General features: G+C 46.6%; 1 protein-coding gene across 2 annotated transcripts in view; it reads left to right on the top strand.

Moving 5' to 3' along the window:
- Nucleotides 1-22,535, top strand: part of SIPA1L3 (signal induced proliferation associated 1 like 3) — a 219,186-nt gene that overhangs the window by 78,353 nt on the left and 118,298 nt on the right. For both annotated transcript variants that reach the window (XM_045532124.1, XM_045532122.1), the window contains exon 2: nt 10,611-10,678. The gene's annotated coding sequence lies outside the window, so the exon portion shown is untranslated. The remainder of the gene's footprint in view (nt 1-10,610; nt 10,679-22,535) is intronic.

Raw genomic sequence — 22,535 nt, 5'->3', positions numbered from 1 at the left:
CTCAGGGGCTTTGGGCATTTGGGGAGCTCTAGGACACTCAGCTGGTGAGCTTAGCCAGTGTGAGTTTAAAGCAGCAGCATGACCTGCAAGCTTCTGTCATCAGAGCCCTCAGGTCCCCGAAGACCTGGCCCTGACCCTGACCTGGGTTTCTCTCTTACGCTGCTGGGCAGCGCTGGCCAGGCTGCTTGTCAGAATCGTATCTCTGGGAGTTTGCCTTCTGCCTGCCCTGGGGCTGTGAAATAGGAGGAATCATGGATTACAAGATGGTAAAATTTGACACATTTTTGCTCATACAAGGTCCAAAAAAGAAGGAGGAACAACCTTGAAGGAGAAAAATATAGGGCACTAATGAGCTCAACTAAGTACTCTCCCAAGTTGCTAGAGGACGTATGAATCATTGCGCCCTTTTTGGAAGACAGTCTGAGAAAAAAAATCTTACTTCATTTTTTGAACGAGCAGTACATGCATGTGATAAAACATTCAAATGGCACAAAAAGGGGGTGAAGTGAATAGTACCTTCCCTGCCCTCCCCTGCCCGTGGCCACCCAGTTCCCTTCCAGTGAGGATGGCCATTTCAGGTGTGTTCTTCCAAAGATACTCGATACAAAAACAAACCTATATTAAACATGCAGTTCTATACCTCGACTTGGAAACCATTCTATAATGTTACTATATGATATTCCATAGTCTTTGACCCAGCACTGCCAATCCTGAGAGTCTACCCTGCAGAAATAGCCCCAGTACAAAAGGATATTTGTTGCAGCATTATTTGCAGTGACAAAACAAAAAACAAATCCCAGAAATAAAATGAATGCCCATTTTTCAGGAAATGATTACATAAAATATAGCACATCCATATCATTGGCATATCAGCTGCTAAAAACAGTGGGTGAAAGCATTACTCGTTAACTCAGAGGCATTTCTGTGATATATTTAAGGGAAAGCAAGATTTAGAGAAGTAAATATGATATGATCCTGTTTTATGGAAAATATAATCATTGTTGTCTGGGTGCAGAGGCTCATGCCCGTAATCCTAGCACTTTGGGAGGCCGAGCCAGGAGGATCGCTTTAGGTCGGGAGTTTGAGGCTGCAGTAGGCTATGATGATGCCACTGCACTCCTAGCCCAGGTGAGAGAGCAAGACCCTGTCTCAATTTTTAAAAAAGTGTGTGTGTGTGTGTGTGTGTGTATGAAATCATTGTCATTTTGTTAGGGGGAATGGGTATCCTACTTCATGCTCTTCCACATCACAGGGCCTGCTCAGCCAGCATTCTGTCTGGGAGGCCTTGCAGTATCCTCAGTTGTGGTCAAAATGAACTTCACTCACTAGTCAGTTTTAGAGGCTCACCTGGGAGAGCACTTTGGCCTACAAGTGGAGCACCCATGGCATTAGGGTTGGTGAATGCTCACGTGGGCTGCTTGTCAAGCTAGGAGAGGCTAATGTGTTCCTGGGTACCAGGTGCCATGGGGAGAAATCGCTGCTCACTGACTGTGACAAGCAATCAGACTTAATTCCAAGTAAGTTCGGTAGAATGAACTAAGCACAGAGTGTGATCAGTTGTGGCACTGACGCAGAGGAATTGTGGAAATACTGAAGCCAGGACATCAGGTCTCTGGCTGTGTTTCAGCTGAGGGTTCAAGGGGCAGGCAGCACAGGCAACAACTTACCTCTCGTCCATCCCAGGCCCACCACACAGAGCCACCCAATGGAGCAATTCTCAGGCCCCATTCTTAAAAAGGATGGGCCCTATTGCTGGGCATGGTGGGCCTGGAAGGCAGGCTCTGGGGGACACAGCCCCAGAGGACCATCGCTTTGCACCACTCTGGGGGCGCCCTTGGCACTGTGGTCTCTGATTATGGTGCCCCAGGATTGTCCTCTCTGAACGGTGCATCCCTTCCCCTTACTTCCCCACTCTGGGTTCTAGGATAACGATGTATTCTGCCAAGGTCTGGAGCCCCCTGCATGCATGGGGTTGGCAGTGGGTAGGGCCTCTTGGGGCTGTCAGCGTCCCCGCTTACTTGGTTGCAAATGTGATAATACACTTACCTTATACTCACTTTGAGTCTTGCTGGACTCTCATGCATCGTTGGTGCTCATAGGGCATCAGGAATACTACATGGGTATGCCGTGACAAGGAGCGACAGACACGCACATTGCATGGATCTTCTCTGCTCACACGCATGCTCCGTTGGCCCTTGGGCTTTACTTACAAAATACAAGTTCAAAAGTAAAATTATAAAGGATTTCAAGATGGTGACAGAGCATTATTCTAAACAAAGGGCCCTGTGCCACTGCATGAGTCACATAACCATGAAGCCAGCCTTGTCTGGGTTTGTCATGTGAAGTAACAAAGGTCCAGTTTGAGATAAGGTTCTGTTGCCACCAGAATTTAAACTTAACTGACGTAGGGTAATAGCGTTTAACAGTAGGAATTAAAACACTTTTAGGGCCAGATACATGTTTAGTTGACTATACATTCTAATCAAAACATAATTGATATCCTTGCCTATGCCTGTTTTTCTTCCAGCCACTAGTGGAGAGTGGTCCATCTGGGAAAATGACACCATCTACCTGTTTGCTCAAACCAGAAACACATATCTATGTATACATAATAAGAATTCACATCTGCATTGAAAGTCCAAAAATGTGCCCTACAAAAAAAACACAGGCTGTCACTTTGTTCGTTTATTCAATTCATTTAGCAGGCGTTTGGTGAACTGCTCTTGAAACTGTACGCAGTTTGAATCTGGCAGAAAAACACTTTGCAAATACTCATGAGGCCGTGTGAAGGTCATTCTTAGATGTTCCTGTTCTGCCTCCCCCATGGCCAGTCCATCAGCGAGGCCTGTTTGTTCCTGATCTGAATTGGATCTTCACCAGCCTCCTTCCTGTTCTGCTGCCTTTACCCTGGGCCCAGCCGCCACCAACTCTCCTTGGATGTCGCAACAGCCACCTCACTCTTTCTCCCTGCTTCTTTTGAACACTGACAATCTCCGTGAGACAACCAGAGGGATCTTTCAAAAATGTAAATCAGAACAGATCATTCCCCTGCTTCCTGTCATACTTAGAATGGAAAGCACACGGCTGCCTGTGGCCCACACAGCCCTGCGAGTGTCAGCTGCATCTTGTGGCGCAGCCTCCCTGCTGCAGCCGTCTGGCCCCGGGGCCCCCTGTGAGTTTCTCTGAACAGACGCATATATCCTCCTCCATCTCTTGCAATTCTGTCTCTCTCTTTTTCTTATTAGAGAATTAGTCCAGCTTTGCGTTTCTGGTGAGGAGTTTTCCTCAAAGTCCCACCACTTCTACTTACCTCTCCTGACCTCCCCTAACTGCAAGGCAGGTTGGGAAATGTAGTCCTAGCTGAGCATCCTGAGAAAGAAGGGAGAACAGCTGCCGGGCGGGCAGTCAGCAAGTGGAGTGGGCCCGTTCCCTGCCCTCAGCACCCTGGGCCACGGCACCAGCTGTGCTCATTGGCCTGGATCTTCAAGCCTCCTTCCTTCCCTGCGTGCCCAGAATCAGAGCAGTGACTCTGTGTGTCTGGTTGACCAGAGGATGGGATGTTGAGGCTTCTCACCATGTCACCAGCAACAAGAATCATGGTAGCTCACATTTATTGCATACTTACTGCTTGGTAAGTCCTATTGTAAACATTTTTCATGGAGTAACTTTTTACTTAATCCTCACGGCGCCCCTGTTGTTATCACCATTTCATAGGTGAGGAAACTGAGGCAAAGAGAGGTTAAGTAACCTTAGACACGCTCCCTGTCAGTGGGTTTTTCCCTTTCAATGTGTTATGAATAAGAGGATTAGAAAATAAAGCCTGACCTATTTTGGTAGATCGACCATTGTTCTGTCTTCCATCTGATTAGCTGGGATCTGGACAGTGCTTTGTGGAAAAGCACCCAGCGGTCGAAACCACACTGACAAGCTGTTTTCATAGGAGTGCAGGAAGGGGCTTAACTGTTGGCACATCCAGCAAATGGCTGGTGACAGGAAGAAAAAGGATCCACAAGCTATGCAGGATTTCCCCAGCTCATGAGCCCAGGGCCAGCAGACCACAGTGCAGTTATGCCAGCGGGCTGGGCTTGACCTTTCAAATGCCGGTCACCCCAACTACTCTTAAAAATTTGTGGGGAGAAAATCGCTGTTCCCAGTTCAGGTCCTCTGAGAATTAATTCAGGCACCAGGTCATCTTTCTAGGTGCCTCTGATCAGCCATGCTCAGGGGAAATCTTTGATTCCCACAATTCTTCTCTGAGTTAAGACTTCTAAGACACCTTCAAGTCCACCTCAGTGGCTCTCTGCAGACTCTCCCAGGTGGTGGCACAGCACGTGGCTGCTGGAGCTTGGCTGTAGCAGGTGTTTCAGTTGGGAATGACTTTGGCTACAACTATCAGAATACACAGGTAGCACTGTCACTTCAACACGGTGGTGTTCTGGGAACAAAAGAGACCCTCTCAAATCCAGTTATCACATCTGCATTCCAAGCTTGAAAAGGCAGCCTGGCAAAGGGGCAAAGGACTGTGTGGATGATTCTGACCTTTTTTGTGAAGAGAATGGAACACTTTTACAGACTCCCTGCGTGAGAAGCCTTCAGTTACCCCCAGGTTACGAAGATATGCTCCTGTGTTACCTTCTAGACATGCTCATATTTTTCCTTTTGCATTTAAGTCTTTGACCCATTTGAAATTGATGTCTGTATGTGGAAGGAGATAGGGTTCAAGGCTAAGCCCATGTTCTTAACTGCGTTGTTGGTGGTGCTAGAGCCAGACCTGCTGGGTTCAAATCCCTGCTGGCTGTGCTGCCTACTTGCTGTGTGGTTAGAGCAAGTTACCTCTCTGTACCTGTCTTCTGGTCCGTTAAAAATGGGGATCTTAGTATAAACTACTTCACAGGTTGTCATGAGGGTTAAATGGGTTAAAAAACTGAAAACAGTGCCTTAAATATAGTAAAACCCAAACAGAAACCTTTTGCTTCAGCCCAGAATGAGAATTTGCAAAGCCACATACAGGTTTGGGGGCTTAGCAGGGAACCCTGGACCCGCCAGTGGGTGAAGTAAAGCATGTCACTGAGCTTACCATCTCTTTATCTTTACAAGAAATTGCCAAACTGCTCTCCAGAAATGTTTGTTCCAGTTTCCACTCCCACCCGCAGTGACTGAGCGTTCCCCTTACTCCACAACCGCAGCACATTTGCTGTTGTCAGACTCTGACATTTTGGCCAATCTGCTGCACGTGAAATGGTCACACGGTGTTGTCTTCCCCAAGCAGCTTCTCTGCAGAGGTCTGTCTGCGAGCCACCTCTGCCCCGGAGTTTCTCGGCGCAGGCTGGAGGCAGGACCACCGTCAGGCCCCCACACAGTAACATCCTCACAGCTCTGTGTTCAGAGCCCGGAAACAGCACACTTATCTTCTAGAGAGGGTGGGGCTGGGGTGAGGGGGACAGGAAATGAGGAAGTGAGACCCTCAAAGTCAGTGACCCAGTCTCAGCCGTATTTGTGGACTGCATCAATCAATAAAAGAACCAGTGCTACATCATTAGTGTGTGCTATTAATAGAATATGGGTCATAAGAGAAAACATGATTAATTGCAGGATGATCTCAGTGGCTGTTGAGGGCCTAGATTTTCCCAAAGCAAAGTCCTTTCTTCACATATCAGCATTTCTTTGCTAGGATGTAGGGTAGAGGCAGTTGAATGAACAGATACCTTCCTAAGTCACTATTTCAAAACAGCATGGAGGTGGGTATAATGGGAATCTTCTCTAAATGAAGGATGATTGAACCACTATAGCAGTAGGTATGTAAGTCCCTGATGCCCCGACATGAAGCTGTGGTAGGTTACAAAGGACAGTGCAGCTTAAAGCAGGAGGCCCCCAGTGGGTTTGGTTCTCCTTCACCTCCCATCTTAATGCCTAGATCAGCCTCGTACACAGCTGGTGGCGCAGAGGAGAGAAGCCTGGCTGTCCCCCATTACCACTTGGTCCAGAGAGAATGCATGTGGGCAGGCCCTCCTGGAGGCTGGGTGGACACTGCCCAGGATGTGTATTCTGCTCTAAGACAGAAATGTAAGGGAACCTCCTGGCATCTCTGGGCACAGGGAGAGGAGACAGCTGGTAGCCTGGTCCCAGCAGGCTGATGATCCCGTGCCAGCAGCAGTCAGTCTCTGACCAGTTAGATTAGCCGCCTCTCTTTCCTCCAGGAAGACCAAGTGAAGGGGAGTGGAGAGGTGTGAGTGGATGATCCTTTCCATTTGAGTTGAGGTGGAAATATGAGGGTGGAGTAGAAAATTCCAGTACAGAAGTACAGGAACAGAAAAGTGCAGGTGTGCTGGCTCTGCCTGGGGGCAGGCTGGTACCCTGGCAGAGCCACAGTGATAATGCCTGCTTCAAAGGCTTTCAGTGAGGATCAAAACCAAGGTCATTAACATGTAAGTACTCTGAAATATAATGTAAATTGATTTTCAGTATGTTGATTGTGGAGTTGTGGAACTTTTGTCAGGCACTTCTCTGAAAGCAGAGAAAACTGGAGCTGCAGTAGGTGAAATCGGGGTGCGGAGGCCCAGAGCCTCACATGCTGCCTCCATTTACTGTCTGCAGTCCTTTTACCCAAGGACTGTACTCAGGCGAGTTGAAAGTGAAACCTCATGGGGCCTTAGGGGGGCCCAACCCTGCCCCCCACTGGGCCCTGCCCTCAGACAAGTCATTTAAACATTCTAAACCTCAGTTTCCTTTCCTACCAAGTGGACAGGTCAGACTAGATCAAAGCGTTCCTCACCCATTTTCTCTAATGGAGCTTCAGAGACATCCTTGAGACATGTAATATTTTACATTTTCTTTCTTGGAGAGACAGGACATAGTTTTGTTTTGTCAGCTTCTTAAAAGGGTCATGTTCACCCAAACATGAAGGAGTGTTCCTGTTCTATTAGTCTATTGTAAGTGACAGAATCTCCCCAGCTCAAACTGGCTTAAACTCCTAAGGGGAGTTAATGGTTCAGAGACCTGAAAATCCCAGAGGTGGACCTGGCGAGTCACCATTCAGTTCTTCTCATCAGGAATCCACCCCTCTTCACTTCGGGGCTCTGCCTCTCTCAGCTTTGACTTTATTCTCTGCCCTCACCCCACCTCCCACTGCTTGGGATGACAAGGAAGCCCTCAGCAATCCCAGCCTTATATCCCATCTCTTTCCCCCAATAATTGCAGCAAAATTTCCAGGGCAGGCTCTGATTGGCCCTGCTTAGATCATGTGTCTCTTGTGGAGCCAATCCCTATGGCTAAAGGGAGGGAACATTCAGGCTAGGAGTCCGGTCGGCACACTCCTTTCCCTCCCCAGTTCTCTCCTCTGAGATTCTTCTGTTCTTGGTATAAACCTGTGGGAAATGAGATGCCTGGCCTGTGAGTGTAACCTGTGTGGCAGATGGGCCACAGCCATGGTGTGCTGGGATTGTGGAGGCAACTCCAAGGGCATCCTCCCTTCCCAGGTGGGGCTCTGGGATATCTGGAGGTGGCTGAATTCCTGGCCTGTAGCCAGCCCTCCTTTGCTGTCATTTCCACAAGCCCATGGTACTTTCCTCTCAGCGGTGTGCAGGACCCCAGACTGATGGACATCCACAGTTTCCTCCAGTCGGCAGGAAATGAAGCCCTGGCCCAGAGAGACTTGGCACCATTGCATGTCACTGCTGATCTGCCTTTAAAGAGCCATATGCTCCGGGCGCGGTGGCTCACGCCTATAATCCTAGCTCTCTGGGAGGCCGGGGCAGGAGGATCACTTGAGCTCAGGAATTCGAGACCAGCCTGAGCAAGAATGAGACCCGACTCTACTAAAAATAGAAAAATTAGTCAGGCACAGTGGTGCAAGCCTGTAGTTCCATCTATTCGGGAGGCTGAGGCAGGATGATCACTTGAGCCCAGGAGTTTGAGGTTGCTGTGAGCTATGATGATGCCACTGCACTCTAGCCGGGGCAACAGAGTGAGATTGTGTCTCAAAAAAAAAAAAAAAAGCCATATGCATCACTTTAGAGAAAGAAAGAGAAAAAAACTAGAGTGGCAGAAAAGCAATTTCCGTTGCAGTTTAAAAGGTGGCTATTAAAATTTTACAAGAGCTTTATTGCAGGGGCTTTCTGATCATCCCAGGAATTTTTAAAATGGGAAGTCTGGTGATAAAGGAAAATGTTCTGGGTGCTTCTGGTTCCTTCCTGCCCTGCAACTCATCTTGAAAACCAAAATTGTTAGGGCTTCATAGACCAGATTAGGGATAGCAACTGCCCAAGAGACCATTTCTGAGTGTTTTTAAAGCATATATTTTTCTGTATTTGCTGTTTCTATGTATAGTAACTGTTTCTAATTTTATTTTGTACTTTCCTAAATGGCCTGGTGGTGAGCCATGGGAATCAAGAGCAGCGTTTGCCTCTGCCCTTATGTGTTAGTCAAGAGTCATTTGGTTGTGTGAGCAAATAGAAATTCAGGTCAGCTTGCTTAAGTATAAAAGGAAACACACATGGACACATGGCCTGGGAGATTATACGTGTAATGGCTTCAGACATGGCTGGATCCAGAGCCTCATGAGGTTGCCAGGACCCTGTTTTCTTTTACCTCCTGGCTCTGCTTTCCTCTGTCTTGGGGCTAGTGTTCATGGGCTCTAATCATCCTGGCTATGGTGCCAGGGTCACCCAGGCCATCTCTGAAGCCAGGAACAGGGAAGGTGGTGCAGTGGCTTTATTGTGAGGCCTGGATCATATGACCAGTCCTACCCTCACACCCAACTCACGGGTGGGGTCAGTCCCTTGCAGGAATCCCGTGGGCTGAGTGGGAAAGCTGTGAAAGTGATCCTCTAAACTGGAATCGTTTTTGGCTGGGAAAAAATATTACATCTCTATTTTTTCTGCCATCTAACTGAAATTCAGCATTCCCTTTTGAATGAGGGCAAGAAACCACAGTTATATTATGAACACCAGTGACATATTTCCATATCACATTACAGTTGTCGCAAATATCACAAAATATTATTTATACTCACCAATCTCTAAATCACTATAATTATTGGACCCACCACTAGATCTCATAATTTAAAACATTAATAAAGCAGCACAGATATTACCGTATCTCAAGATTTGGTTTAGTTTTACAGATATTTTGATACCTGAATATAATATTTCCTTTGTAATCTTGAATATTTTATTTTATACACTTAAAAACATGATTCTGAGGAGTCCACACCCTTCTTCACCAGGCTGCCAATAGGAGTTCTTGGCATGAGAAAGGTAAGAACCCCTTTAAAAGGGGCTTCTCCAGGAACCCTAGGGGCAGGGTTATTGAAGGTGTCCAGATTCCTAAACTCTGGAGAGTTAGCTGGCTGCTTGCTATGTTTCCTTCCTGGGAGGCTCCCTGGAGGAGCTGACTGGCATTTGAGCTTGGCCTTGGCGTTTGGGAGCATTTGGATGTTACAGAGTTGGGGAAGTGGCCCAGGGCGGCATTGCCAGCCTGTGGTTACCCTTCCCTTTGTTGACTGTCCTAGCAGAGTGTGGTCTAGCCACGTGGTCAGGAGCCAGGCTGCCTGGTTCACATCCTGGCTGTATGTAGTCTACTTTTTTTTTTAATCCTTACAGACAGGGTCTCGCTATGTAGCCCAGGCTGGTCTCAAACTCCTGAGCTCAATGGATCCACCTGCCTCAGCCTCTTGAGTAGCCGGGACAACCGGCATGTGCAGTCATGCCTGGCTGAGTATACTTTTGACTGACGGGGCTACCTCAGCTACTGGACTCCTTACCCACTGTGTGCCTCGGTTTCCTCATCTGTGACACGAGAGTAATAATAGTATCTACTTCTTAGGGTGATTGGGAGAATGAAATGAACCAGCATGTGTCTGCTAGGACAGAGCTGGCACATCAGGAGGGAGAGTCATCAGTTCATGGCCATTCCATGTAGGGTGGCTCTAGGTCGTCCTCTCAGATCTCATGTGACTTAGTGCCCGGCCTGTGCTGGCACTGAGAATGTGATGGTGCACGGCACAGACAGTACCTTCTCAGCCTGGAGACCTTCATTCATCCATGAAATATCCGCTGAAATATAAACAACCATGCTAAATATACAAAAACATAAATTCATAATACAAAGTTCCAAATCAGGACAAGTGCTATTTCTCTGTCATAGCCCTCCATCTGCCCCCACCTCCCACCGGTCACCCCACACTCACCCCGCGCCAGCCACACAGGCCTGCTGGCCGTCCCCGAAATGCTCCACGTGGGCTCCCGCCTCAGGAAGGCTCCTTCCCAGATAGTCATGCAGTTTGTGGTCTCTCGTGTTCAGGTCTCTGTCCTCCCCTCAGAGAGGCCCTCCCTGAGCTCTCTGTGTGCAGTGGCAGCACCGTCACTGCACCCTCACCTGCTTGGTTTCCACCAAGGTCCTTCCCTCTCCCAACTTGGTGTTGAGCCCTTTGTTCATTGTCCTGCCCCCCTGCTAGAATGTTTGCCCCCTGAGGACAATAACTTTGTCTTGGCCACTGGTGTACTCTCGTGCCAGGCACGTAGCAAGTGCCAGGCACGTGCGTGACGGATGGATATTGCAGCAGGAAGGCTCCAGTTGCCCGAAGACATAAGCTCTGTTTTCCCTCTGTGCAGATGCACGGTCTGTGACACCGGCTCTCCCGGGACCCTCGAGGAGCACTAGTGTCCAGAAGGCGCTAAGGGTAAGTACAGCGTGGCCTCTTGTTTGCTTAAATTTTATGTCTCGTACACATACGCATCTTTGTTATTTAAAAAAGGTATACAAGAGTATTGAGGGAAAAATGAAAGTCTCCTTCACTGTCCCTCCCGTCGTCACCCACAAGCCCAACATCTTCCCTCCAAGGTAATTACTGTCGGTCGTGGGCTGGATGTCCTGCCAGGCCTTTTCCCGTAGGCGAACATTCCTGCTTATTTATATACACACTTATTATTTTAGTTTGCCGTGTAAGGAAAAGGAACCACGCTCTGTGGAGGCTTCTGCAGCGTGCTTCCCGCCGTCCCCAGTCGTAGGATGTCTCGGGAATCTTTGTTCGTAAGCGTACACCCATGGATTGTACTCTGTTTTTTTAATTCAATTTTTAAAAGTTACATAAAGTAAAATTCACTCTTTGGTGTATAGCTCTTAGAGTTTAGACAAATGTATGCAGTTGTGAAATTGCCACCACGGTCACGATACGGGGCGGCCCCACCATCCTACCCTGTAAATGCGCTGGTTTCTCTGTAGGTTAAAAACATGGTGTGGGTATTTATGGATAATTAAAATACGTACATATGGTAGATACTTACCTGTAACGTGTAGGTTTTATATATGTTGTATTTAGGTTTCTGGGGGTTTATCATCCTCTTTTGTGTTCGTGGGATGTACTCGAAGCAATGGAGTGGGCCGCAAGCTGTCTTTCTAGGTTGCCCTGAGGCGGTCCTAAATGAGGACCCCAACCTTTATTGGCAGGGTTCTTGGGAGGGGGTGTTGTCTGATTCTTTGAAGAGCCAAGAGACTGTAACAGTGTGGGAAGTAGAAGACAGAGGATTCTGGCGTCCAGACTGGACACTGGCTGAGTTGCAGAGCCTGTCAGTCGAGCTGTGGAAACCGAGTGAATCTGCCTGGAACTTCTCTCTCATCTGTTTACTGGGTCTCATCGTGTTCCTCCATCCTGGCAAAGCTCTGCCCGGGTACCTGGAGCTTGGGACCGTGTCTAGCCGCCAGATTTCTGTCAAAGGATGTTTCTCAGCACAATTCTTTGTTAACTTTTTTATTTTGAAGTAATGTTACAGTTATAAAAAAAGTTGCAAAACATGATAGAGTTCACATATTTATCCTTCACCCAGCTTCTCCTAATGTTACCATTTCATCCAACTGTAGCACAGTGATCAAAACCAGGAATTTAACACTGGTCCAGTATTAACTAAATTACAGACTTTCATCAGATCGCACCAATGTTTCCACTGTCCTTTTTCTTTTCCAAGATCCCATGCAGGGTCCCACGCTACATTCAGTGGTCATATCTCCTTCATCTCTAGTCTATAGCAATTCCTCAGTCTTTCCTGGTCTCTCATGACCTTGACACTTTGAAAGGGGACTGCTCTCTTATTGTGAAGATTGTCTCAATTTGGGTTTGTCTGAGGTTTTCTTGTGACTCAGCTGAGGTTGTGCATTATTTGGAAGAACACCACAGAGGTGACGTTCCTCCTCAGTGCATCATACGGGGTCCCTGATGTCTGTGATCGTAGTCCTGGTAATGTTCACCTGGGTCACGTGATTAAGGTGGTGCCTGCCAGATTTCTCCACTGTAAAGTTACTGTTTGTCCTTTGTAATTAATAAATATCTTGGGGGAGATACTTTGCTAATATCCTGCTTTTCCTCAAACTTCCAGTCACTAATTTTAGTGTCCATTGGTGGCTGGCTCTCGCCTGCAACAGCTGCTACTGTGGTGTTTCCCTAACGGTGGTTTTTGTGTGTCCCTCATTCCTTCCGCATTCATTAATTGGAATTCTTCTGTAGGGAATGCTTGTCCCTTCCACCTCATTTATTTCTTTATTGAGTTATTAATGTATGTATCGTATGGGCTCGTAAATATTTGTTTTAATCTAGCACATTCCTTTTCAATGTCATAAAAGGTCCTAAATCCTGAGTGAATTTCTAGCCTTGCCTCTCAAATTGCAGGAGGACTAGTATTTTCCCAACATGATAACCAGAGCATTAAGGAACTAGAAAGGAGAGGTTTCATTTATTCATTCATTCGATTCATTTGTTTCTTTTCCTTCACTCAACAAATATGCATTTGAGTACCTACTGTTAGGTTCCAGGCACTGGGGATTCAGGAATGAACAAAACAGGTAAAATCCTTTCCCTGAGGGAACTGACATTCTACTGGAGGATCAAACAATAAACAGACAAAAAGCAAATGTAGGCTAAGTCGGAGGGGGTAAGTGCTGTAGTCTATGCAGACATGAGTAAAGCAGGGGAGGGGACTGGAGTCACAAGGTGAAGTCTTAGACGGGGCGCTCTGGGAAGTCCTCCCCAAGGGGGCCCTGAACAGAGGTGGGAGGACAGCAGTGCCTGGCCCACTTCTTGCCCCAGCCAGCGGGGAGAACGCAGTCATCACCTCGCTTACAGGGTTTTGGGAATCGTGGTGAATAGGAAAAACATGTTCCCTGCTCAGCTGTAGCCCATTGTTGTCCTGTGGCAATGCCAGGTATTGCAAGATATTCTGATATTTTCCCCCAGAAGAAAAGGAAAATGAGGAATTTTTGCTAGTTCATTGAACTCAAATTATGCTACATCGGATAACTTTTGGTGGTACATGGATGACTATATTTTGTTTATTTTTTAGGTTACATTTGTAGCAAAAGATACCAATCTTTCACGTTTAGTGGTGATATAGATTCCTTTTTTTGTTTTTAAATATATATGTATTTAAGTTTAAAAGTGAGTTAATTTAAAGGAAATATTTAATAAATAATTGGACAGATGGGATGTAGCTGCAGCTGAAAGGAAAGGTGGGACACAGGGCTGAGGTTTGGTAAACACCATATTGGCTCAGCCTTCCACCCTTTCTCCTCTAGATTTGGGGTTCCCCCACTGTGGGCCTGAGCCGAGGTTGGCAAACAGCTACCATGGGCTTGTATGCCGTGAGCTGTTTGTGTCATGGTGGGTGCATCGGCCAGGCATGCTTTTAGCTTCAAGAAGAGAAAACCGAACCCATAGCAGCCTGAACAAATGAGGGTTGATTTCTCTCCCATCATAGCAAACCTGGAGGTACTTGGCTGCCAGTGTTAGTTCAGTGGCTAGGTGGTGTGAGGGTTGGAGCCTCTTTGATTCTCTTGGCCTTTTTCCTTGTGGTCGCATGGTTGCTGCCACTGGCCCAAGCAGAATAAAAAGTGAAGGATCAATTCCGGTGTCACATGAGTGTTTCAAATCTGGACTGCTTACGCACTCCCAGAATCCCCTAGAAGATTCCACTTGCATCTCATTGGCCAGAAATGTGCCGCATAGCCTCCTCTAGCTCCAGGTGGGAAGGTGGGAAATTTCATTTAACTTTTCAGCCTTTCCTAAGGAGGAGGCCAGAGAAAAAGTGATTTGAGAGTGTCAGTTGGGTTAGCCAGCCAACAGTGTCTGGCTCTGTAGGGAAAGAAAAGCAACAATAATTAACATTAATGGTGCTAACTGCACCAAGCCCTGCTGTAAACACTTTATGTGCATGATCTCATTCAGTCCTTGGAACTACCCTGTGATGTCACTGCTGTGATATCTCCGCAGTAATGATGAGGAAACTGAGGCACAGAGTGGTGAAGCTGCTTGCCAAGTAGAGGAGCCTGGGTAGGAACCTTTGCAGCGTGTCTCCAGAGCCCTTGCTCTTGGCCACTACACTTTGTTGCCTCGTAAGAGGTCCAGAAAGGGACTGGGGTCCCCAGGCTCACTGTCTAGCCTCAGCTTAAATCCTTCCAGCAACGGAGGAACAGGGCTGCATATTTCGCTTTGGGGAAGTTGATCATTAAAAAGCTTTCTTGTGAATCATATCTGCCTCTGTGTAATTGCCTCCCGCTGGTTCTGGTCCAGTCCTGGTGAGCAGCACCAGCCACACTTCTTCAGGGCTTGCACGTGGCTGAGTAAGCTTCTCCTGGCCTCCTCCTTGCCAAATAAACTGTACCTGTGTTTTACATTCTTCTTCCCAGAATGAGGCTTCCAGCTTTGTTGCCTTCCTTTGGAGTCCTGCTGGTTGATTAAACACGCATTTATTGTGCACCTCCTCTGTGCCTGTCCCTGTCGAGCTAGGTGGGCTCTGTACTCATAGGGCTCCTCGTCCAGTGAAGAAGGCAGGTCCTCACACAGTGACAGCCCAGAGTGATCAGGGCTGTGATGGGGAAGCCCAGGGGACTGTGGGAACCCAACAGCAGTGTCTGGCCCAGCCTGGGGATCAGGGAGGGCTCCTGGCAGCAGCTTTTGGGCTTTGGAGGAGGAATAGAGATTCAAGGAGCAATGTCTCCCTTCGTCTCCCCTCCCCCTCCTTCAGGGAAACTCTCCCTACAGCTCTCAGAATCTCCGTTCCCTTCCAGTGTGAAATGAAAGGTTTGGACTTGGGTTTCCATCCATTCATCCGTCCATCCAACGTTGACTAGGCATGTCCCATGTTCCTAGTCTTTTCTGGGCAGTAGGCTTACCTGGATACAGTGTGTTGGGAAGGTTCTGCAGGTAAAAAACGCAGAGTGATGAGAGTTCTAATAGGAGAAGCCACAGGACTGTGGGAACCCAGAGGAGTCACCTGACTGTGATTTAGGGTTTCAGGGAAGCTTCTCAAGGGAGGCAAAATCAAAAGTGGGGTGAGGCCGGGCGTGGTGGCTCACGCCTGTAATCCTAGCACTCTGGGAGGCCGAGGCGGGTGGATCGCTCGAGATCAGGAGTTGGAGACCAGCCTGAGCGAGACCCCGTCTCTACTAAAAATAGAAAGAAATTATCTGGCCAACTAAAATATATATATAGAAAAAATTAGCCGGGCATGGTGGCACATGCCTGTAGTCCCAGCTACTCGGGAGGCTGAGGGAGTAGGATCGCTTAAGCCCAGGAGTTTGAGGTTGCTGTAAGCTAGGCTGACAGCACGGCACTCACTGTAGCCCGGGCAACAAACCGAGACTCTGTCTCAAAAAAAAAAAAGTGGGTTGAGATGGTGGCCAAGAGCATGGGCTCCAGAGTCCAGCTGACCTGGGGTCTGGTCTTAGCTGAGCCACTGACTTGCCCCAAATGGGCAGCTTGACTCTGGAAGCTTCCATTTTCTTCTAAGGTTGTTTTGAGGATTTAAAATGTGAGTATGAATTTCAAGTACCTAGGACAGTGCCTGGCACAAAGTAGTCACATAATAGATGAGATGATGAGGAGAAGGAGATGATGATGATGATGATGATGATGATGATGTTGATGGCCTTGGCAGCTTACATTCATTAGCTCGTACTGCATGGGAGGTTAGGCAGCTTAGTCACAGCTCTAAGATAATAAGCGTTAGCTGCTGCTGTTGTGATTATTTACTCGCCAAACATGTGAGGGTTTGCCCTGTGCCCAGCCCTGAGCTCGCGTAGGATGTAGCAGGACTGTGTTTGGGGAACAGGGCTTATACAGCCGAGGCCTAGACCAGGAACTTCATGGGAGGGGTGGGAAACCTGCAGCCTTGGGGCCACACGTGGCCCTCCAGATCCCCGAGTGCGGCCCCTTGACCAATCCAAACTTCACAGAACAAATCCCTTTATTAAAAGGGATTTGTTCTGTAAAATGTGGATTCGGTCAAAAGGCCGCACTCAAGGATCCAGAAGGCCACATATGGCCCCAGGGTTCCCCAACCCGGCTTGGGCCTTTCAGCACTGGCCTCAGGAGCTTAGGCTGCCCTTGACCTCTGTGGCCAGAACGCATGGATGCTCTGCTCAGCCCATCAGCCAAGTCCCAAATTAGACCTGACAGTGTGATTTATTCTCTGGGATGGAGCTGGGAGGGCAGAGCCCCAGTGGGTGATTCTGAGGGAAGGCTGTCAGCCTGAATTAGCCCAGGCCCTTCACGCGGCCTTGCTGTTTCAGCTTCCTCCAGCTCATAGGCTTTTCCAGGGTGTTGCTGGCTTCTGAGCAGTGTCCTCCCCTGTCCCCAGGGACTGGGACTTGGCTGTGATCCCTAAGGAGCTATGTTTGATGAGAGCTGCTGCGAGGCTGTCCCTGTCTGAAGGCAGCAAAGGCTCTGGGTCCTTTCATCCGCCCCACCAGGAATTGAAAGTGGCGATTCCCGAGGAGTAGTTGTTCCACCTGCTCCCCCCAGGCCTTTCACTGAGGTTCAGTACTGGCAGCTGGAGGCCACTGCCTGCTCCGCACGTCCCAGTCTGTGATTACAGTGTCTCTGCCTCTAGCTGCCTTCATTCATTCTCAGGAATGCCACTGATGGGCGAGATTCTGCTGCCGTAACAAATTAACCCCGGCTCCTAGAGATTGGACATAGCAAATGTCCATTTCTTATCTGGGACACAGGCAGGTCAGTTGGGGGGCTTGACCCAGGGTTGTGAAGTTTCCCAGCTGAAACCTCCAGCCTCCAGGGACACCACAGCTGGAGACAAGAACCAGAGGGTGGCACAGCAGCACTTAGATGCCAAGGCCCAGAAGGAACAGACTCACGTCTGCTCACACCTGGTGCTGCCTAACTGCAGCCGGGCTGCGAGGAAAACATGGGGGCGCCTGGTATTCAGTGAGCAATAAAGATCATGGCCACAGTTGACAGGTGTGGTATTTATGCAGCACCTACTGTATGCCAGGCCTTCTCAGGGCACTGATAAGAAAAGGGGTGCCTTCCTTCCTGGAGCGCCCATTGAGTGGAGGAAACAGCATGTAAGTAATTGCAGCAACAGCTGTATAATTACGTCTGCACTAAGTGCCCTGACGGAGGAGCCCGGAGGGCTGCGAGAGCATATCCGAGGGCCCTGACGTGTTTGGAGAGGCCAAGAGATGTCTGTCATAAGGACTGGCATTTGGGAGGAGGCCTGAAGGATGAGTAGGCCTTCACTGAGTGGGGGTAAGGACTGGGGAGAGAGTTCCCAGCGTAGGGCACAGCGTCGGTGGAGTTCTGGACGTGGGAAGGAGCTCGACTGAGAAGGACTTGGAAGAAGGCGTGCATGGCTGCAGGGTCATGAGCGGGGACAGGTAGGTGTGGGCAGACCGTGCAGGGTCCGGTTGGCCATGGGGTTTGACCAAGTACAGTTTGGTACTTGTAACCCCTGCCTTTTGGAGCTGTTAAAAGAATTAAGTGAGCGCAGTCATTCTTTCTATAAATGCTGAGTTCCTGCTCTTTGGCAGCCAGTGTTTCAGTAGTGAACAAGACAGACAAATGTCCCTGTCCTCGCAGAGCTGGCATTCTAGAAGAGGGAGACAGACAATAGGCAGGAAAAACAAATAAATATGATAATTCTACCTAGTGAAAAGAACTGACCAATAAATAGGGTATAATTGAGAGTATATAGTTTGGATGCTTTGGGCTCCAGGTATTAGAGACCCCCTTTCATGCAGGCTTCAACAGTTGGGAAATGTATGGACCCCCAACTCCAAGTGTGAGGGTTCTTTGGCCCATTCTCCAGGCTGGTGACATAGCAGCTCAGCAATGGCATGAGGAATCTGTCTGTCATGTTGCCTTCATCTGAAAGCAGGTCCCTTCCACAGTCAGAGGATGGCAGTTAGGGATGCTGTGGGCAGTCTCAGGGCTGGGAGCAGAGCTATTTCAAACTCTGCGTGCCCCAAGGATCTTCCACTAGCCTGCTTGGTGGGCAAGAATCACAGGAGCCAGTGTGAGAGTGGGGAGGAGGGTGCCATAGTCCAGGCAGGAGATGACAGAGGACGGGACCAGGGTAGGGAGAGCAGCGGGTGAGGAGGGGGTCGGTTCTGGGTACAGAGTGGACAGGGCTTGCTAATGGCATGGCTGCTCCAAAGAAGGAGTACTGAGTGGACACACGCACACACACACACAAATGTCCATCTTGTGCTGTGGCTTCTCTTGTGAAGTCATGGTGCACATTTGCACGTTACAGGCTGTGAGAAATCCTCCAGGAAAGAAACTTCCTTCTTTGACTATGGAACCTTTTTTTCCCCCTCCCAAAAGACACTATAATTTGGAAAGTTTTGCTTAACTAATGATTCTCATCCTTGCTGTACATCAGAATCATGTTGGGAGCTTTAAGAAATCCCTAGGCCTGGTCCCACCCCAAATTCTGTTGCAATTACTGAGGGTAAGCAAGTATGGGACTTTTTTTAAAGCTCCCCAGATGATTCCGATATGCAGGCAGGGGTGCAAACTACTACTTTATCCTGTCCACAGGGGAGCGTCACATTATAAAGCTATATTACTTGTTTGCATTTCCAATGATCAAAGTAATACTTGCTTGTTTAAAAAAACAAATCAAAGGACCCAAAATCCCCCAAGATAATAATTTTTGCGAGCTGGTGTGTATCTTCTGGATTTTTTCAGTGCTTGTACTACAAAAATACCACATATGCCCTAAACAAGGTGATTCCAAAGAGAAGATTTAAAAAAAAGTTTGAGGCCCACTGGAAATGTTAAGGATATAGACAATATAATCAGGTGCTTATTTGTATTTGCTAATTTATTAATTTTGTGACATATTTAGAATCTTGAGATCAAGCATGTTAAATTCAAATATTGCTTATATCCTCTCACATGTCATAAAAGAGTGTTATTCACACTGTTCACAGGCATTCTTATCATCGCCAGAGTTGCTTTTTGAGTCACCTACACACATTTCCAGAATATATTGTCTCCACGTCCATCTGAAATGTTTGTAATGTGGCCTTTCTTGAATTTGTGTATTGTGTTGTCACTGGAAACTATATCCCAATTCTTAAGAACCCAATCCTATACCATTAGACAGTTTTTAAAAATTCCTCTTTTAGTTTTATGTTGGTGACTTCTATAGTGTAGCCACTCACTGTTAACTTTTTTTAAAAAAAAAAACAAGATTTGATGTTTTTTAAGGACAGTTACTGAAAATGGATAAAGGGCTGAATAAATGTGAACATATAAAAGCAGTTATATAATCATTTGTTTTTGAGTCAGTCAGACTAATCGTTCCAATATGAATAATAAATGACAACTTAGGAAAATTAAATTTCTCCATATAATTTCATCCCCCACAGTGGCACTCTGCTTCAAGACAGTTTTCGGTATTATATTCCACATCCTGTTTTTTAATTTCCAAAGTTCCCGTTATATACATTCTATAAATGCCCCAGTAAGACTTTCACCACAAGTATTTTGTTTAAATTGATTGAATGTCACTTACATTTATTTGTCTCTATCTTGGTTTTTAAAGAAATCTTTTTATTATTTTTTGCCTGGCACCTGGTTAGTGCTATTTAATTTTTTAAATAAATTTATTGTGTATATTTGAGGTTTACAGTATGATATGGGATACATATAGATAGCAAAACGCTTACCATAGTGAAGCAGATTAAATCTCTTATCTAGTTACCAATTGTATGTGATGAGAGCAGTTAAAATATACTTATCTAACAAAAATCCCTAATACAATACAATTTTGTAAACTTTAATCCTCATGTTATACATTAGATCTCTATAAATTTGTTCATCCTACATACCTGCTATTTTGTATCCTTTTGACTTACATCTTCCCATCCCTCACCCGATAACCACTGTTTCTTTGTCTGTCTCAATGTGTTTGAGCTCTTTTTTTGTTTAAGGTCATATGGTAGTTCTACTTTTAATTTCTTCAGGAACCTCCATTACTGTTTTCCATAATGACTGTGCCAATCTACATTCCTACCAACGGTGTACTAGGATTCCCTTTTCTCCACACCCTCACTAGCATTTGTTATCTCCTGTCTTTTTGATAATAGCCATCCTAATGGGTGTAAGGTGATATCTCACAGTGGTTTTAATTTGCATTTCCTTGATGATTAGTGATGTTGAGTACCTTTTCTTATTACTTGTTGGCCATTTTTATATCTTTTTTGGAGAAATGTCTGCTCAAGTCCTTTGCCCATTTTTTAATTGTGTTATTTATTTTTCTGCTATTGATTTGTAAGAGTTCTTTATAAATTTTGGAAATTAACCCCTTATCAGATACGTGGTTTGCAGATACTGTTTCCCAGTTCATAGGTTGCTTTTTCATTTTGTTGATTGTTTTCTTTGCTGTGCAGAAGCTTGTTAGTTTGATGTAGTTCCATTTATTTATTTTTGCTTTTGTAGCCTGAGCTTTTGGTGTCATATCCAAAAAATCACTGCCAAGAATCATGTTAGGGAGTTTTCCCCTATGTCCTCTTTTGGGAGCTTTATGGCTTCATGTCTTTAGGTCTTTTATCCATTTTGAGTTGATTTTTCAGTATGGTGTGATAATGGTCCAATTTCATTCTTTTGCATGTGGAAATCCAGTTTTCCCAGCGCCATTTATTGAAGAAACTATCCTTTCCTCAGGTGTCCTCCTGGTGCCTTTGTCAAAAATCAGTTGACCATATATTTGGGTTTATTTCTGAGCTCTTTATTGTATTTTTGTTTTTAGATGACTACCACACTGTTTTGATTACTATAGCTTTGTACTGTAATTTTAAATCAGGAAATGTGAAGTCTTCAGCTTTGTTTTCTTTCTCAGCATTGCTTTGGCTATTTGGGGTTTTTTTCTGTGGTTCCGTACAAATTTTAGGATTGTTTAAAGGGCCTGTTCACAGTGTCTTATAACACTTGGAATTGTGGGGTCAAGCCCTTAGGAATAGTTACTAAGTCTGTTATAATATATGCATCTTTTTTTTATTGTTGCCAAAACTAGTATCATTTAAGCCTTTAGAAGCTTAAAACTTTCCCAGAGAGCACTTGGTTCAAAGTAAAATAATACGAAAGACTCTAAAAGGCAATTATTATTTCTGAGGATAATTTTTTGGGAAAATCTTGTTTTATATTTGGGTAGATCTTGCATTCAAAATAAATTAGGTTAACCTCACACAAATAGCTAGCTTAGAGGCGTCTGACCTTCCCATGTGAGCTGTAATGAGTTGCAGAGCCTGAGTTCTCTTGCTTCCCCAGCTTTATGTCATTTGCTCATTCGACATTGATTTGTTTTCTGTCAGCTACCCTGAGACCCAGTACAGAGGACAGTAGTAAAGATGGCTTTGGAGTGTGCTAGAACCAACCCAGCCCTCCACTGCTCCCTGTGTGACGATGGCCAAAGCAGCTAACCTTCCTGTGCTTCAGCTCCTCCATCTGTAAAATAGAGGAGATAACGCCACCTACCTCATTAAGGGGTCCTGAGCATTCAGGAACTTAATGCAGACCCACAGTCCCAGGTGAAATGTGATCCAAGCTGGTGTGTTCTCACGGTGGAAATATCCATGTGATGGATTACCATGCTCCTCCACGAACTGCCAGGGTTGTCTTTCTAGAATCTGAATTATTCAGAATTCCAAAACACATCCGTCCCGAGAGGGTTAGGAAGGGATCGTGCCACTGTATAAGCACTTAGCATGGTGCCTGGCGCATAGTAAATGCTGTGTCAATGTCAACCATTTATTGTTACCACTATTATTATTATTTAAAGTGCATACCTCACCGGCCTTAATCATCATCATGGAAATGCAAAGGATAATCGCAGTGGGAAACCATTACAAACCTGCCTCAATGGCTAAAATAAAAAGACAACATGGAGGAAATGAGGTCAGGGAGTTCCAGGTCTTGTAGGGACTGGGGACTTTTCCCTAAGTGGATAATGGGAGGGTTCTGAGCAGAGGAGGGACATGGCCTGACCCCTATATGAATGGAGTCCCTCTGGCTGTGTGGGGGCGGGAGTGGAAGCCAGGAAGTCAGGGCAGAAGCTCCTGCTATGGTCCATAGTCCTGCCAGGAGACAGGGGCAGGCAGAGGGAGGGGGTGGATCCCAATTATATCTCGAAGGTGGAGCCAACAGTGAGTATTAATGGCCTGGATGTAGGGGTGAGAGAAAAGGGAACCTAGGATGACCTCGAGATTTCAGCCTGAACACCAGATGGGTGTCGAAGACATTGAGT

The sequence above is a fragment of the Lemur catta genome, chromosome 19, assembly GCF_020740605.2.
Source record: "Lemur catta isolate mLemCat1 chromosome 19, mLemCat1.pri, whole genome shotgun sequence".
Taxonomy (NCBI): Eukaryota; Metazoa; Chordata; class Mammalia; order Primates; family Lemuridae; genus Lemur; species Lemur catta.
This window is presented reverse-complemented; position numbering and strand designations above follow the sequence as displayed.